Genomic DNA, 6,000 nt, shown 5'->3' on the forward strand with positions numbered 1-6,000 from the left:
ATCACACAACAGATTAAATAACTGGTGAATTATGTGCAAGAAAAATTAGGATGGATTACAAATATCTGTTAAGGCTATGATAAATATTTATAAACAATCTTCCTTGCAGAACATGTCTCTGTCATTCATTTCACTGCAATGAAAAACCTCGAACAATGGAACTAATGACTACATTGTTCCAAAGTTAAGTAGTATATCTAATAAGGAAAATAATCAAATGAGCCAAATTCTTTATGAACATGACAGTGAAGCAATTAAAATAAATGTGATTTTCCAGATCAAAACTTCTGGCTGTTAATTGCTATATGGCACCTATCCTAGTCATATGAGTTTCCCTTGCAGCTGTTTTTATTTCATGATACATTTTGAAATCCCAGGAGCCTAGTCCTGGGATCTGCCATACAGACAGTTAGCCTGAAAACCAGGATGCTTATCAAGTGTTTATAATCTGGGTAGATGAACTCTCAAGACAGACCTCTGAGAACAAGCACTTTCTTGCCATTTGCATTTTGTTTGCAATGTGTTTCCAATGAAGATAATTTATTGATGCACACTTGTGGGGCTGCAGCACGTGGGTTCTCTGCCATATGCAGGCGAGCAGAGGATGAGGCATGGGGAGCAGGAGGTGCTCCTGCCTCCCCCGTGCTGGGGGCTGAGGCCACCACAGATAATGTGGTACAGGAGCTACGATGCACTAAATACAGACACAATTCTCTCTATCTGACGGCAGAATTCTCTGGGCTTTTTTTTTTTTTTTTTTGCAGTTTCTGCTGTTTATGGGTGTTTGGGTTGGGGAGCAGTGGGACAGGAGGGCTGCAGCCTCTGCAGGGGAATGAGCCTATCTAACATACAACACATGACCCCCTGAGCTGGAGTGCACGTGGGAACCTGGCAGAGTCCAGCCGCTTATTCTAAGCTGCGTTTCAGTATCTGTGGGTTATTAATGAGATTAAAGAACTCGGTTACAGGCAATGACAAATGCAGTTTGTCCAACATTAAGCAGATATTGGCATCCTAAGGTGCAACTCAGGAGTCAATGAGCTCAGCTATTGAACAAGCTAAAGCCATGAGCAATATGATATTGATTAGACAACGGGTATTGCCTTTGCCCGCTTAGTTTTATTGGGTGAGGCTCCATGCAACGTGTTTTTATCTGGGAAACTTAAGGAAAATAATTTAAAATGTTGCAAGGAGAGCCTAGAAACCTTTGTGCTTTTCTTTTTAAAGACTACAGATGTCTTGTCTTCTGTCTTTAAAACTGCATCTACTCCATCCCCACCTTCCAAAAAGATCAAGGGTAATAATAATAACTATAATAATATAGTATTCTGGAATTTTTCTACATGTCTCAAGAGAACTTTAATATTTTCCAGGAAGTGTTTTCTGACAACAGCCGCCTCTTCTACTGTTCCTTTTACCCTACTTGCACTGCCAGTGCTGTTGAGGCCAAGTTAAAATGGTGTCTTTAAACGTGCTAAAATGGTGTCTTTAAATGTGCTTTTCTGCAGCAGACCTTTGCTACAGAAAACACTTTTGCTAACCAAAACCATGTAGCATTCAGCTATCCTTCACAATCTGCAATTTCCCCTGCTCTGTGCAATTCCTGCTTTCCCCTTGCTGTTTCCAGGCACTGCCAATGCCAGCATTTAGTTTTGCTTTGCAGATAATAGGAATTGGTTAAAACTTGAGCTTTAGGTCAAGTTAGTCTCACTTCAAATTGTCATGCTGGACAGTGTGTGTGGTGCCAGTGTGGGTCCAGCTGTTCCCTGGGGGGCTTTTGGGCCATGTCTGCCAATCTGCCCAATCTGGCTGGGCAACATACAGAGCTCTCCCACCTCTCAAGGATCTGCTTGGGTCAGGACCCCAGGTAGCCTCAAACCCCAACTAAAACACTTCTGTTGCGGAGGCCAGTGGGATACTTCAGTTATTAGTCTTTACATCCTTCTTACTTCTGGATCCTGACTTGATGAGCTCACCCATGACCCTCTGGGGTGAAGGAAGGCAGGGATATAGCAATAGTATCCCTGGAGAAAATGTCCTCTTACACTCTTTTTCCCATCATTTGCATACCCTTTCTCTGAGGGCTTTTTTTTTTTTTCTTTTAATCCCACAGCACTATCATGTTTGCCAGCCCCAACATCACGTTCTTCTCTTTCATCAGAAGACTGACTCATAGCATCTTTCAATTTGGACTCAGTTTGGTTTTTTTTTTCCTGTGGGACTTTGGCCCAAATAACACAACACACAAAGCATCTGCCCAGACTTGACACGCAGTGAGGCATCGCCCAGCATGGGGGTGAACCAAGACCCATATTTTCACCATCTTTTTGCTCCCAGGAATTTTTCTGTACTGAGACTATCGTACCTGAGTTTATGTGTGGCAGCTTAGCATTTCCCCTCCCTCCATGGGTGACAGCTGCTTTCTCACTCTCCAGGCTTCTGAGCATGGAACTGTTAATTCTTTTTCTCCAGCCTGATCCATGCCCAGTGCTCCAGCACTGCTGCCAGCTCTGGTTCCAGTTTGTAAGGCCGCTTCTCGCAGCTACTGCTGCTCCCTCTGCTCTTGAACCTGATGCTTTCCACCTCCAGGCTCTGCAAGGAGAGGCATGAGGCAGGATGTGTGGAGTGCCTGGAGGAGTGGGTGAACGGCTTCTGGACCCACATTCAGAGCAGCTTCTCCATCTGCACCACGTCCCGGGAATACAAAATGGCACCGAGTTGTACTTCTGCTCATTAGATGTGGGCAAACTTGGCTAGAGCACAAGTGCAAAAGCTCATCTTTCTTCAGCTGCTTGTAATTCATGCTTGAGCAAGAACATTATTTGGGGCTTAAGTCAGATTCCTCTAAGTAGGTCACAATTCTTCTTCTAGACACAAATTCCTGCCTCTGACTTCTCAGAAACACAGATTCTCAGTCTCTCCTGATTTGTGTAACACCTCAGGTGCCCTCTTATCATATTTATCAGCTCATCAAATGAATCCACAAAACAGTTACGAACTTGCTGCCTGATAGGGTTGAGACTTGGAAAAGTTCCTCTGCCTTGGTTGGCAGCCATTTCTCTGGCTCATTTGCATGGCTGATTTTTCCCATTTTAATGATGTTTTACTGTTAGCCCTGTAGCCAGGTAAAAGGCTGTAACTTGCATCTCCTATGGTCAGTGCATCAATGAAAGGGCAAGAGGCTGCAGAGAGGGCCAGAAGTTCCAGTCCATACGAGGCTTGCTCTCTGAAAGAGATGCAATGCAGTCAATGCTATAAAACAGAATTAATTTTAGTGGTATAGAGATTGATTCCTCAAATCATGGCAGCATGTGTTAGACATTAGTCTTATTCTTTTGTACAGCACTATGAGGGGCTTGGACACACCCAGTGCTACAAGGAGGGAGATAAAATAATGCAATGAGATATAGGCTAGAGTAGAAGACAGTACAGCACAATACAATATAACACACACAAGGAATGCATATTGTGTACAAGGACTGACGGAGTATGGATTTAAGACAATTCTGCAGTAGAGTTCTGCAGAGAGCTTGTCCTGATGCTGTTGAAAATTGTGGTGATTTTCTTGTTTCAAGTTAAAAGAAAGATAGAGAGGAAGAGAGATGTTTTAGCCCCTTCAATAGCATATGAATCTCACCTTTAACAATAACAGTGGGAAGTATGAACCATTCAAACACTGCAATGTCACACTAGAGAGATGTGGAGGTAGAGACTTACAGGTAAATATGTTTTTTACCAAAGTTATCTGGCTAGGGGAGACTATCCATGGGAGTGGAGAGCTCTGATTAGAAGACATATGTTTGGACATTTATCTGCATCACGGTCCCAGATGTTTTTTGTTCTTCGATTGCCACCTTGGTGTGCAGTGGTAAAATGCTGGCACTGGATCACAGACTTGTTTCTGTGGTCACCTTTGTATCACCAAAATGTGCTGGAGTGTCATTTTACAGTGGAATACAGGATGCCCTCGGGCTTTTATGTTTTATTTTTTTGTTTCTGTGAAGTTAATTTTCACTTCCTATTCTGAAAACAAACAAAATGGTAAATGTCTAATTGAATAGACTGCTGGAAAAGCCAAAGGGGAAGATTGAGCACGTGAACTTCTGTGAAGCAAATGCCTTTGTTTCCAAACAGTCTATTGATAGAAAATATTTGACATTTTCCTTCCACAGGGGCGTTAACAATTATAATTTGCTAGTACATACATCGTGAGTACTTTGAGATTTTGAACAGAACATCTGTTGGTCAAAGATGAAAAAAACCTTGAAAAAAAATAATCTATTTTTCCAGGGTTATGAATCTAACAGCATCACAAATTATCTCTAGGAAAACATTTCAAAAGCCTGAACTTGCACTTATGGAAAAAGGAACACAGATAGAGGAAACAGATAAATATGCGTTGTGTTAGTAGGCTTTGTTTTCTGAAATGATATATTGTTCCGGAGAAGCAGTTAACAAACAAATTACTGTCTGTGTCCAATACAGCCAGATCTTTGGTTCCACCGAGCAGATGTTGAGGTGAAGCAGATTAAAGCTTAATTCACAATAGGGCTGTACCACAGGAAAGGTGCCCTAAGTTTATCTATTGTTAAATAATATAATTTATTGTCTTAGAGGGCTACAGAGCAATTTCTGTTCCTTTTCTACTTTTTGAACAAAGATTTATAACACAGATAATCCCCAATTTTAGATATTTGCTGCAGGTTATATTTGAAAGAATTTCCCAAAAGACTGATAACCCCTTTTTTTCCCCTTAACCACAGTCGAACCAACGAACTAATATGATGCCTGCTTCAAATAAATGTATTTGCTGCCTCTGTGCATGATAAGTTTTCATTTAGTCTATGATCAGCTGACAGTATGCAAGTTTGCAGATACCAGTAATTGAATACAGATAACCTTGGTTGTTGACCTATGCAGAGCCATGACTGTCTAGTTTCCATTGTTTCTGTTTTTGCTAGTTGACACAAAACTGATGTGGGCTGAATTTATATATTAGCCCTCCATTATAGTGGGAATTGCTTATCGTTATGGATGGATATTGCAAGAAGTTTCTATTTATTTAACCTAATAAGAAGGCAAAAAGGAATGTGATTGGGCCAACTCAGGAACAAATTTAACCCTTAGCAACCTGGCTAGTTTCTGCATAGATAGCAGAGCATGGAAAGGACATCTGTCTTGTTTCCATTTTTTCACAAATTGATTTTTTTTGTTGGAAGGATTATATTTTTTTCCTAGCAAACAATGCCATGAAATATTGAAAAACTGTTTGAAGTTGAGGGTTGCAAAGGAGCCAAGCAGTGCTGGATAGCCAAATCCTCTTGGCTTCTGATAGCAGTAGACAGCTAATTCTCCTAGACTTTGTTGAGTGCCCAGTCTGAAAAGACTAAAAGGTAGAGTTTGCCAAGGGATGAAGAGGACAGTGGCACCCTGTGAGAGCTGCCTGCTAAACACAGCATGGTCTTCAAATCACACACCAGAAGCTTCTCCTCTGTAGGCTGCTGCTGTCTCCTCCTTGTGTACATTGCAGCCAGGACAAGACTCCTTTGGTTGTTTGCAAGGGTTGTGATGAGCTTGGTTTGCATTTCACCCTGGCTGTGATTAGTTGTGAGTGTTTCCAGTTACCTATGAATTTATTTAGATCCAGAATGAAAATCCAGGCTGCAAATGCAGTGATTATTGTAACCTGCTGACTTGGAAGGTACATTGCAGCAGCCTGGGAATGACTGACCCACTGGCTGCAGGAGGGCAGCAACAAAAAAGAGAGGCATCTGTTTTTTTCTTCAGCTATTAAAATGATGGTCAAACTCTGGCCATGCTGACATTGACGGCAAAATGTCAAGACAACTGGTTGCCTGGCATGGGTGGAATTGTGGACAGCTTTTTCCCCACCTGAGAGAAAGAAGAAATCCTGCCTGAAGTGCCATTGGAGAGGCCACTGGACATTTCAGAAAAAGTGTTCATTAACTGTGGGCTCATGACCAGGTTATTGAGCCCCTG

The sequence above is a fragment of the Motacilla alba genome, chromosome 11, assembly GCF_015832195.1.
Source record: "Motacilla alba alba isolate MOTALB_02 chromosome 11, Motacilla_alba_V1.0_pri, whole genome shotgun sequence".
Taxonomy (NCBI): Eukaryota; Metazoa; Chordata; class Aves; order Passeriformes; family Motacillidae; genus Motacilla; species Motacilla alba.